The 13,163-nt window shown below is 39.8% G+C and overlaps 1 long non-coding RNA gene across 1 annotated transcript; it reads right to left on the bottom strand.

Annotated features, from left to right (window-relative positions):
• Nucleotides 1-251: 251 nt before the first annotated feature.
• Nucleotides 252-12,898, bottom strand: LOC118719770. The gene is made up of 4 exons (XR_004988260.1): nt 12,565-12,898; nt 5,433-5,443; nt 2,960-2,965; nt 252-263 (listed from the first exon to the last, which is right to left on the bottom strand). It is a non-coding gene; the product is annotated as an uncharacterized LOC118719770 (long non-coding RNA).
• Nucleotides 12,899-13,163: the final 265 nt, after the last annotated feature.

Here is a 13,163-nt window from a genome sequence, read left to right as displayed (position 1 = left end):
CTCTCCTCACCTTCCCTTCTTCTACTCATCTCTCTCTTACCTGATCTTTCTTTATCTTTTCTTTCTTCTCCCCTCCTTTACCTTCTCTTATTTTCTAGTTCAAGTTGGGCTAGATATTAGAACAAATGTTGGAATAAACCTGAGCCTGGGGTTAAAACTGGGTGTAGCCACTATGAGTTCTTTGAGTTGCAGAGAAAAAAGAGGAAGAGGAGAAAAGAAGGTTATTGGAAGCAAATGGAAATGCATATGAAGCCCCAGGTTCCCTCCAAGGAAAGCACATAGACTTGGGGCCTTATAGCTAACTCATTTCAAGTTCTCTGCCCCAACCAAAGACACTGTATTGCAGTGCTTGCTCTTCCTGGAAATGTGTGTTGCTAAGAAAAGCTTTGCTAGCATCCAATGGCACAACCATACTGCCAAAGGCTCACAAGATTATTTCCCCTCCCCCATCCAAGATGCAGTGCTCCATCCACAACTTCTTCTTAGGCAGTTCCAAGAGTCTGGTGCATCCATTTAGTTTTTAGTTCAGATGAGACTGTTTCAGTCCTACCCAAATAGATTAGGCCTCAAATTGATGAGAGATGTACTTAGCTATAGGACAGCCTGAGGCAAAATCACTTCATCTTCCAGAGCTTCAGCTTTTTAACTGAAAAAAAATGGGGTCATATGCATATAAATACAACCAATAGACACAAAACTCTGGGGAAGGAGGGTATGTACTGGAATGGGGGCAGGGGCAATGGTATATGTACAAAAATAACAATTTAATAAAAAATATATTTTAAAAAATGGGGTCATAGATTAAACTAATTTACCTTTCCAAACTATAAGAGCCCTCAGGGACCAAATAGTCTCCACTCTTTGTTTTACAAATAAAAATCCTGAGACTGAAGAATTTTTTTTAAAAAAAATTGTGTGGCCAAGGGACAAGCTCATTTCTAGCACATAGTATACACTTAGTAGACGTTAGTTCTTTTCTGCCCCATTTAAAGAACTCTTAACAGGAATAGATCTAAAAGCAAGGGGATTCCTAATGTTGCATCCAGTGCTATTCTTGCATACTACACTACTTCCAGATGGCTATCAACCCTCATCAGCTAGACTATACAGGCAATCCTCAGGTTATGTAGGACTCAACATATGTCCTCTCGTGGTTACGTCACCATCTCCCATTTATTTATATAAAAAAAGTTTTGTCATTTCTACTTTTGTACATATGTGCTTTATGTTTTTTATTATTTACTGTATTTATCACAAGTAAAGGTCAGGAATTGTTATCTTTCTTTTAATTTTTTTTTACTGTTTCACTTTATTACTGTGTGTATGTGAGTGACGTAGGTGCTTATGTAGGTGGGTTTCAATTTATGGCGAAAATCATGCTACATCGTGCTATAGGAATGGATCTCCAATGTAATCCAAGAACCTACTGTATACACATCTGACTCTTATCTCTGGCCTTTGGACTTATCTTGGCTGACTCCTTCTCATCCTTTAGTTCTTAGCTTAAAATATCTTCTTAATGGAATGACATCTCTATGTTTGGAATCTTAGTTCAAGTAGTTCTCCTTACCCGTTTTCCTTCACATGCTCAGCACCCTACTGATTTCCTTCATAGTATTTCTTATCACTTGGGATAATTTATTGTTTGCTCAATGTAAATGTTTATTTCTAGCCATCTTACTGGTTTTGAACACTGCATTTTGTGATTGGAAACTGAAATAAATGGAAACTGTGTTCTATTCATTGATGTATGAGCTAGTGCTTAGCCTAGTATCTGGCACATGGTAGGATTTATTACATAACATTTAGTGGATAAATGACTAATGGCCCTGATACAATATAAATAAGGATGAAATAAGTTAACATATTTGGGTCAATGTTATGATTAGGTTGAAATGGAGAAGTTGAAGACATGGAAATATTAAAGAACTGTTAAGTAGGATGGACATGAGACTCCGGTAAGAGCAGACAGAGCTCAGGCTCTGGGCATGGGAAGATCATTAGGTGAGGGGAGTTGAACAGTTGAGTATGGGAAAAGTTGCCTCATGACCCACTTCTCTGGGCCTTGACACCTTTAAATGTAAAACAGGTCACAACTGTTGCCCTACCTACCTTATAAGACTGCTGTGAGATCTGTTGTAATAATAGATTGAAGGAGAAAAGTTGGATGGGGATAGAACTTAAGAATGAGTGGCTTATCTGTCACCCCTTCTAGCCCAGGCTTGTCCTGAGATGGCCTCTGTAACTGCCTCCCCAGCCTCTAGACTGCAGAGTCACTGTGAAAGAGAAGTCCCTGCAGCAACAGTCTGGACTTCTAGCTCTTACCCCCTCAGTTGCTTAAGAATGACAGTTAGCTTTTGCATCAGTCTGTCTTCTCATCCTGTCCCCCACCTCCCATACTATCTCCCTAAAGCCTATGTGTGGCAATTTCCAGGTTAGCATTTCACCACCACTATGGTAATGTTTGGACTCCCAGTCTCAGGAACCCCAGAGTGGTGATGGTAGGGGGAGAAACCAGGTTTCCTGGACCCCTTAACATGGCACTTGGTCTTTCTAAGAACATGTCTATCAGGCTATCCTGCCCTCCTTTCTGCTACTTATAACTTTTATTTTGGGGGGGGGGGGGGGGGAGGTTAATTTGACAACTTAGGTTGATTTGCTTAGGGCCCAGCATTGGAAAGTCAGTTTAGAGCAGGTCAGATCCTATAACTGGTAAACATGCTAGAAACTTAGACTGAGCTGTACCTAGTTCTACCTCATTCTCATGTCATCAACTTAATCACAAAAATGGTGTTGATCATGTTAAAAGGTGGGAAATGGGAAGATCTCATCTTTGGCAATCTCCTTTTCCCATTATTTCATTTATTTGAAAAACACATGAGTATTTACTTTAAGTCAGGTCCCTGTGCAATGAGAAATATAGCCAAATAAACAGAGTGTTCCGATTAGCCCAATGTACTCATCACTATGATATGTCCAAATATAATAGGGTTAGTGCACAAATTTTGTGCATGGGACAGGGTCTTGTGCCCCTCAGCCCAGCCTGCACCCTCTCCAATCTGGGACAACCCTCTCACAACCCAGGACTACTGGCTCCCAACCACTCGCCTGCCTGCCTGCCTGATTGCCCCTAACCACTTTTGCCTGCTAGCCTAATCACCTCCTAACCACTCCCCTGCCAGCCTGATTGACACCTAACTGCTCCTCTGCCAGCACGGTTGCCCCTAACTGCCCTCCCCTGCCGATCTGGACACCCCTGCAGGTCTGGTCACCCCTAACTGCCCTCCCTTGCCAGTCTGGTTGTCCCCAACTGTCCTCCTCTACAGGCCTGGTGACCCCCAATTGCCCTCTGCTGGCCTGGTCACCACCAACTGCCCTCCCTTACTAGCATGGTAGCCTCTAACTTCCCTCCCCTTCAGGCCTGGTTGCTCCCAGCTGCCCTCCCCTGCAGCTCTGTCCCCCCACAACTGCCCTCCCCTGCAGGCCTGGTCCCCCCAACTGTCCTCCCCTGCTGGCCTGATTGCCCACAACTGCCCTTCTCTGCTGGCCATCTTGTGGTGGCCATCTTGTGTCCACATGGGGGTGGCCATCTTTGAATACATGGGGGCAGCCATCTTGTGTGTTAGAGTGATGGTCAATTTGCATATTGCCTCTTTATTAGATAGGATAATATACAATGTATAAGCCACAGTGGCAAACCAGAAGTGCTCAACTTTCTGGAGCAGGCAGAAAACAAAAAATTCACACAGATCTGAACTGAGACTTTAAGGATATATCAGATGACAGTGGACAATTTACAAGTATAGGCAAGAAGAAGAGCATCATAGACATTGTAGGAGAGTATACTAAAATAATATGTGCAAATATGTGGATATATTAAGCATACAGATAAGTCTAGGTGACTAAAATTCTGTGTAGTTTGAGTGCAAGATTTATGTTGAGGAGTAGCAGAAGGTGAAACTGAATAGATGCACAGGTCCATATCACTGAGGACCTTGTATGTCAGGCTGAATTTAGAATTTGTGCCAAAACAATGAAAAGTTATTTAAAGGAATACTAAACTCCATTTAGCATCTCACCAAAGTATTTCTTTAGATACACTTTGTATACAAAGTATATTTTCAAAGTAAACTCAGATCTAAACAATCGGTCTGACAAATGTGCATGTAGTTATGAGAGCAACAGGACCAAATTTTTGGAACTGAAGCTATGTTAGGAAATATAAAATATATGTCAACCATACTTATGATTACCAATGCTTAAAAATATAATTGTATATTTCTGGAACAAAATATATAAATATAGACCAGCTTTATTTTGCATATGTGTTTCTAAAAAGTCAAGAGCCCAAACTTTTTTCAAAGGATTGAATATCAAAAAAAGGAGAAAGAAGACAGTTCAGCAGAAAACACACACACACACACACACACAATTAAGCTAGTAAGGTTTCCAGCAACCCTGAAATTCTAGGTTTGTTTGGTGTAGAGGAACTGGAACATGGAGAGAAGAGGTGCAGATACTAGATGGGAATTAATATCTTGATGCTTACCACCCTACGTTCTTTACCTGAAAAATATATCCTTTATATGTCTATTTATGCAGCTTTTCTCTAGTTATTTAAAACTAAAAAGTAGATTTGTTTCAGCCTAAGCCCTGAGGAAGAGAGGTCAATGTTCTGAAGTGAATTGTGCCCCCGCCATTCATATATTGAAGACCCTTACAATGTGATTGTATTTGGAGACAGCCTTTAAAGACATGATTGTGTTAAAATATGACCAACAGAATTGGCCTGGTGTCCTTATAAAAAAGGAAATTTGTACACAAAAACAGATACCAGGGATGTATGCATCCAGAGGAAAGGCCATGTGAGGACACAGTGGAAAGATGGCCATCTACAAGCCCCATAGAGAGACCTTAGGAGACCAAACCTTCCAATACCTTAATATTGAAGTTCTAGTATCCAGAACTGTAAGAAAATAAATGTATTTTTAGAACTATTTAGTTTGTGATATTTTCTTATGATATCCCAAATTAACTAATACAGGCAGATACCATTTTCCAGTCCACTGTTCACTGATCCATCTCTCAAGGTACCAAGAGTCCCTGGAAAAAGGAGGTCTTCTTAGTAGTCTGGAAAGGTCTCTCTATTCCTCTTTAACCACTATGACCAGGTCACCTCGCGGGCAGCAGAGTCTAAACAATAGGCCAGATTTCTGTGCTGTCTACTTTAGGTATGGACCAGGTGCCAAGTGATTTTTCACTGGCATATTTTGTCCTTTTTCTGTGGTCCTCAGAAATGGTTAAAGACAGGATAGCTCCTGGCAGGAGCACAATAGGTAGGAGTTCCCAGTAACTTTTAGGTAAAGCCAATGGAAAGGCTGAAAATTTCAGGATTTTGAGTCAAGAGACCTGTATTCTGTTCTGCTAGTAACTAGTTGTGTAACTCTTCAAAAATAATTTAGTCACTCTAAACCTCAGCTTTCACATAAATAATCAGGTGACAATGTGTATCTCACTGGTCTATTATAATGACTAACTGGAATTATGTGCAAAAGCTGACTATTATAAATTTTGGAGGAATTGAACCTGGAATAGTTATTATGAAGGTGTGCCAACTCACACAAGAGGCACACCCTTTATCCAATCCTAGCTCCTCTACTTGCTCACAAAGAGGCCAAGTTAGAACAAACTTAATTCTTTTTGGAAATTGACCCAAACAGCATCAATAAGAAACATATGAGCTTAGCACTTTGCAGAAAAAGTTGAGCCTAAAAAACGAATTTGGACACACATTACTGATGTGATAGGAATCAGATGTGTCCCATCTCCATCAAGGAACAAGGTCATGTTCCAACTCCAATCCTTAGGAAGACATAGCAGGAATGGAATTTGGTATACAGAAAACAGTAACCCACTCAATTATGTTGTAACTTGGCTGATGTTACTGTTATGTTGTCATAACAGAGGTTTGGGATGGGGAGTGATGATCTCCATGGAGGCTAAAGAAAGAGGAGACAAAAACAAAAGAATGTGTCAGTATGGCACTGACACTGTCCAAGGAGAGGAGCCACTGAGTCTATGGTTCAAATTGTGCCACGAAGACAGAAATCTCCCCAAATCTGGAGAGATCAATTTATCTAGCTACCCTGACTCTAGGGGTGTCTCCCAGAAGGGTGTCCAAGTCCATTTGTCTTAATCCTCTGTTCTTCAAAACCCTCTTTTGCATTTTAGTCTGCTGTGCTGATTAGATTCACCATAGATCAGAGCAACTCGGATAATTAGCAGGTTAGAGCAATTCAACTTTGTTTATGAATAATGGAAATTAATTCCCCTGTGCTTGATCAACTCTAGATGAAGTTTCTAATCTTGCCAAGATAAATTCAGACCCTGAACCTATGATGACCCCTCTCTGAGGCCTACTCTCTGCCAAGAGTCTCTATTGGTAGTAGCACTTGATTGATGGGGCCTTCTTTGGGGATCAGTTCATATCCAGTTCTGAATTCTGTCCTCTCTTCCTCCCAAACTTGCTTAAAATGTGAACACACATCCAGGATGTAGGACATGTGGGTTTAGAAACAGCATCTGTTGTATAGCTTAAGAATTTGGGTGGACAGTGAGTTCAATGTGTTAGAGACGTGGCAGCCAAAAACTAAAGCCATTTTTTACTGCATTTAAAAATATGCAGTATCTACGACAAGCATGTCAAACTCAAAGGCTAACATGAGCCAAATAAACAAGGCTTAAGTTTATGTGGGCCGCAAAATTTAAATAAATAAATAAAAACATAAAAGCCTCAATTTTTATAGAAACGCAGGTTTATTTTGATAGAGACATGCTGAATACAAAGGGCTGAAATAAATGAGTCATCGTTAACATAAAATAATAGAACATTTTAATAAAATTAAATTTTTATTGAACATTAACTTACCAGACACTGAATAACTGCACAAATTAATAAGCGTAACACAAATAAACTTATTTTTCTTGTTCTCCAAAAGCGAAATATTTCCTGTTGTACACACCAAACATGTCAGTCCAAGACTAATAATGTGGCAATTGGCTGCTAAAATATTCCCTGCTAGTATTAGTGGAGAGAAATGGTGCACCTGCACATAAGGCACGTAAAGAAAACTAATGCAACACAATTATAGTAATCAGTCATTAGCGAACATTGTAGTTCGTTATTAATAATATGTATAACAGGATATTGTAAAAATTAAGTTACAAAATTTTTATTAAAATGTTTCTTACATACCGTTATATTGGCTGGGGTGTAAAATATTCATTGAGGACCCCATGTGGCCCACAGGCCATGAGTTTAACATGCTTGGTCTAGAACTAGGAAAGTGACAGTCTTGTTCTACTTAACACTGTTCAAACCAAGGTGTGTTTCCCTTATGGGCACCACACTCTGAGAAGAATGTTGATAAACCAGGACAGAGTCAAACCCTACATTTCCCTAGAGATGGCTGTGGGGTCAAGCTTCCTCCTGGAGCAGCCCTAGCCTCCAAGCTTACCATAGCCCAGCCCTGCCCACAGCCTAGCCTCAAGTCATGTTGGGATGCTCTCATCATCCAGAGAGCCACAAGTCTTGGAGAATTTGGGGTTTCATATTCTGGCTCTCAAGCTTTAGGGTCTTAAAATCATTAATCAATTCAAGTGAATGTCATTCCATTTTCTTATAAAGCATCATAAATAGCAACCATTTAAGCCACTGACACATACGACAGACTAACAGTCTTCTGTCTTTGGAAGACTTTTTTTTTTTTTAATATCCAAGCATAGAAAGGATGGAAATGTGAGTAACAGGGGGTTATAGAGGTTTAAATGGATCACTTCTCAAAATTCTTTGGAATCATCCTCAAATAATTGTTTGGGGAAGTTCTTGCTTGGCATTATGATTTCCCTCATGGTTGTTGGTATCTCTCCAGTGGATCATTGAAGTTCAATGGCTCATTCTCTGGGCCACAGTTTACTCTCTTTTTAATGTCTGAGATTGGAGGTGGCTTCTCACTGTAGAACATGACAGAGATTTCAAGCATTCTAGAACATGATGCTATTGTCTTTAAAAAGTAGGTATGCCAGACCAGTGTAGCTCAGTGGTTAAGCATCGACCCATGAACCAGGAGGTTACGATTCAATTCCTGGTCAGGGCACATGCTTGATCCCCAGTGTGGGGCATGCAGAAGACAGCTAATCAATGATTCTCTCTCATCATTGATGTTTCTATCTCTCTCTCTCTCCCTCTACCTTCTTCTCTCTGAAATCAATAAAAAAATAGAAATAATATTAGAAGAGTAAGTATAGAAATGTCTGAGGTGTTCCTGTCATTCCTGTCCTTATATTGCCTGTTGATGTGACTGATGTTCTTGCTCTTATTGAGGTTGTTGCTTTGTCATTATAGGTCTTTATATTCTTACTATTGCTTTGAGTTTTGACTTGCTAATATTGTTGGTCTCATTGCTGTTGATAGTGCTATAATGGAGGCAGAATACTACTGGAATTCCCCAATTCAGTTTTTCTAGTTTCTTCAAAAGATACTTGGTATATCTATCATATGTTTTTGTTGGCTTCCCTAGGATTCTGGCAGTATATTTGTCCAGGGGATGTAGAGAATAGTTTCTGCATCATTGTTAGCTAAAGATTAAAATTGAAATGCCACATCACCCATTCAACCAGTTTTATAGCCAACTTTATTTCATAAAACAATAGCTTTCAAGCAGATTGTGACCCTAAAGCAAGGTGAATGTCTTCAGGATATGAGAGATCCTCTCCTATTGGTCTGGCTCTTTGAATGGAAGCAACTGCTATTCACCCTTTTTCTATTTCAGCCTACCCAAATGGTTCACCAGCCTGACTACCTCAAGCCTTTTGGTTAAGATACTTTTATTTAATAACACATAATTATTTGTAACTATATATTTACATGTGTGATCATTTAATTGCCTCACCAACTTAGATGAAAATAATTTCGTAAGGGCAGGGACTATCTCTCTTTAGTTCAACATAATATATTCTGGAGTCTCAAAGATGGCAGGCATTCAACACCTAGGTGAATAAAAGTATCAAATTATGCTAATAGAAGTCCACTTACCTCTTGACATTCAAAGCACTAATATAAGCTAATGCTGTGCATATTTATTTAATGGCATTTCATTTATAAACATCTAATGTGATTTAAATAGACAAACTAAAATGGAAAATTTGGCAAAGGATTTGAAGCATTTTACAGAAGGGGAAAAAACCAATGGTTTTAAACATACAAAAGAATGCCTAATTTCACTGTTAATCAGGGAAATGGGAATTAAAGCAATAAAAATAATATTTCAGGCCAAAACCGTTTTGGCTCAGTGGATAGAGCATCGGCCTGCAGACTGGAAGGTCCTGGGTTCGATTCTGGTCAACGGCATGTACCTTGGTTTTGGGCATATCCCCAAGTAGGGGGTGTGCAGGAGGCAGCTGATCAATGATTCTCTCTCATCAATGTTTCTAACTCTTTATCCTTCTCTCTTCCTCTCTGTGAAAAATCAATAAAAATATTTTTTAAAAATACTATTTCAGATTAACAACATTTTAAAGTTAAATAATTTTAAGTTTGAGAAGGGACAAAAAATAGACAATCTCAAACACAGCTGGTGAGAATTTAAGTTAGTCTAGCCATTATGGAGGCAATTTTTCATCATATATTAAAAATATGCATCCAAATTATATGATTTGCTTTAAAATAATCCAATGTGTAGTGGAAAGGATTGAGTATACATGAAACAAGGTTGGTCATGTTTTGATAATTATTAAGCTAAGTGTTATGCATCCTATGACTTACTAATATCTCTGCTGATACCTATCCTAAAAGAACATTCCTACATAAGTGCACAAAGAGACCTTCCAAGCATATCTTTTAGTGCTGTTTGTAAGAGTGGAATTTGAAAACAACTTAAATCTATATCAATAGAGATATATTTGAATAAAAAATGGTGCATCAATACTGCACAATACCATACATCACTTAAATAGAATGAGATAACCCTAACCAGTTTGGCTCAGTGGATAGAGTGTAGGCCTGAGGACTGAAGAGTCCCAGGTTTGATTCCAGGCAAGGGCATGTGCTTTGGTTATGGGCACATCTTCAGTAGGAGGTGTGCAGAAGGTAGCTGGTTGATGTTTTTCTGTTATTGAAGTTTCTAACTCTCTAACCCTCTCTCTTCCTCTCTGTAAAAAAAACAAAAACAAAAAACCCCACCAAAAACAATAAAATATATATATTTTAAAAATAGAATGAAATATGTCCTATTCACTTAAGTAGAATGAGATATCTAACTCATGTTTTTTAATGTGGAAATCAAATTGCAGATTAATGTGTACAGTATGGTACCACTTGTATAGAAAATAAGCATTATGTATAGCATCCAAAACATGAGAAACTCTTCAGAGAGCCACCTCCACCTGTAATGTATACCAAACAATAATAGTGATAATTTTCTGAATAGTGAAGAGAACTGAGACTAGGGTAAAGTTGGGAATGGAGGTTAAAGAACACATTAATTTTATATGTACACTAAAGGCTCGACTTTCATGAAGATTCCAGACCAGGGTTCCAGACCAGGTTCTTGTAACTTTAGGCTATAAAAGCCAACAGGGATTATGGTTGAGTGACACAGAAGTTGCTGGAAACCCAGGCAGTTCCTCTTAAAGGACCAGTGCATGAACTTACACTCAATCCCCCTGGGCTCTAGTACTGGGTAAGAAACTTCAAAGGAACCTGGGACATTTGAGGAGAAACTGGATTGTCTGGCATCAAGGCTGGAACTTAGGGGCAGCTTTCTCCCAAACTGGTGTGCTTGCAGGGGTCAATGTTCATGTGCTGGGACTTCCTCCATTGCAGAGCTGACTGGCAGCAATACCTGAGTTTTGATCAGCCTGGCTCACACTGTTTTCTCTGCCTTGATGATTCCCTGAGACCCTGCCCTATCCACTTTGCAGCCCCACACAAATTGTTTGCAGCAGCTTTTCCATATGAATTGCTTGTTCTTGCTCAGTCTTCAGACTTTCCTAAAATCTCTCAAAAAGCAGCAGCTGGTGTCAGTGTGCCCTAAAACTCCCAATCAGAAGAGCAAAAAGAAAAAAAAAAATATGAAAGTAGTGTAAGGAGTCTCTGTGACAACTTCAAGTGTGCAAACATTTGCATTATGGGGGTTCCATAAGGAGAAGAGAGCAAGATCTTGAAAACCTAGTTGAATAAATAATGACAGAAAATTTCCCCTACCTGGTGAGACTTACAAGTACAGGAAGCACAGAGAGTCCCAACCAAGTGGAACCCGAAGAGGCTCACACCAAGACACATCAGAGTTAAAATGCCAAGGGCTAAAGACAAAGAGAGAATCTTAAAAACAGCAAGAGAAAAACCAGTTAGTTACCTATAGGGAAGTGCCCATATGACTATCAGTTCCTTTCTCAACACAAACTTTGCAGGCCAGAAGGGAGTGACAAGAAATATTCAAAGTGATAAATAGCAAAGACCGAAAGCCAAGATTACCCAACAAAGTTATTATTTAGAATTGAAGGTCAGATAAAGAGCTTCACAGACAAAGAAAAGCTGAAGAAGTTCATCACCATTAAACCAGTATTCCATGAAATGTTTAAGAGTCTTCTTTAAAAAGAGGAAGAAGAAAAGAAGAAGAAGAAGAAGAAGAAGAAGAAGAAGAAGAAGAAGAAGAAGAAGAAGAAGAAGGAGAATGTAAATAATAAAATGGCAATAAAAATCAAAGTAAATGAACAGGAATCTAATGAACAAAATAAACTGATGAACAAAATAGAACCAGAGGCATGGAAACATAGAACAGACTGATGAATCTCAAAGGGAAAGGGAAGAAGGGGAGAAAATATTAACCAGAGATCTCATATGTATATATGCATTACCTATGGACACAGACAATAGGGGGGTGAAGGTTTGGGGCAGGGCAGGGTGGAGGGTAGCATCTGTAATTCTCTCAATAATAAAGATTAAAAAAAATTTCATTACGTGGAAAGATTTTTATATAAACTAGAGGCCTAGTACATTGATTTTTGCACTGGTGGGGTCCCTTGGTGTGGCCTGCAGGGATCAGGTCAAAACCAGCAGTCCAATGCCACTTGCCATCCAGCCTGCCACTCCAGCTTATCCCAGCCCAAGCCGAGTCAGTCTTGATTGGGAGAGGCTCACAACACCACAGAGGCGCTTGCCATCCATGAGCTTTGTGTCTGGTGCCCGTCAGCTAGCTGAGCAGCACTCTTGCTGGGGGAGCACACTGACCACCAGGGGGCAGTTCTTGCTTTGAGTGTCTGCCCCCTGGTGGTCAGTGCACATCATAGCAACTGGTCAACTGGTCGTTCAGTCACTTAGCCCTTTATATAATCCCATCTAATAAAAGGGTAATATGCAAATTAACCATCACTTCATCACAAAGATGGTGGTGTCCAGTCCTCTCAGCCCTGGCAGAGTTCTGCAGTACCTGGGGGCAGCCACTGAGAGTGGGCATTGTGAGTGGCCTGGTGTAATGCTTGCTTTATCATCGCTGTCCTGGAGACTCTGACAGCAGGGAGAAGGAAGTCCCATCCCCACAGAATCAACCAGAATCAGCCATTGGTCATACAGCTCTCAACGGCCTGACAGCCAGGACTCTCATTCACCTGCATCTCAGACCATGACAGCAGAGAGGTGAGACTATATCTAAAGAGCAACTATTGATACAACATAGCTCTGCAGCTGAAAGAAGCTGGTTTATCAACAGAAAATGTCTGCAGACCAACATGTGTCTGATCTTGAAAGAAGGCAGTGCCTGCAACAGAATGTATATGAAAAGCTACTATTGGCAAAATGTAACTCTGAAGCAAAAAAAAAAAAAAGTTGGTGTCATTGACAGAAAATATTCAAAGATCAACGTGCCTTTGAAGTTGAAAGAAGGCAGTGGTGATGACAGAATATGTCTAAAGAACAGGCATCAGCAAGTACTACCAATACTAGCAGGAACTGCCTTCTCAGAGAAAATGGAGTACATGAGGATGCAATTCTCGAACATAGTTGTGGTGTAATAACTGTAAGATGTTCATTTTTCCTATCACTAAATTTCTCTGATGAAAAACCATCCGATGGAAAATGTACTCAATGTTGTAGCAAAGGTAAAGTC

The sequence above is a fragment of the Pipistrellus kuhlii genome, unplaced genomic scaffold (assembly GCF_014108245.1).
Source record: "Pipistrellus kuhlii isolate mPipKuh1 unplaced genomic scaffold, mPipKuh1.p scaffold_m20_p_16, whole genome shotgun sequence".
NCBI lineage: Eukaryota > Metazoa > Chordata > Mammalia > Chiroptera > Vespertilionidae > Pipistrellus > Pipistrellus kuhlii.
This window is presented reverse-complemented; position numbering and strand designations above follow the sequence as displayed.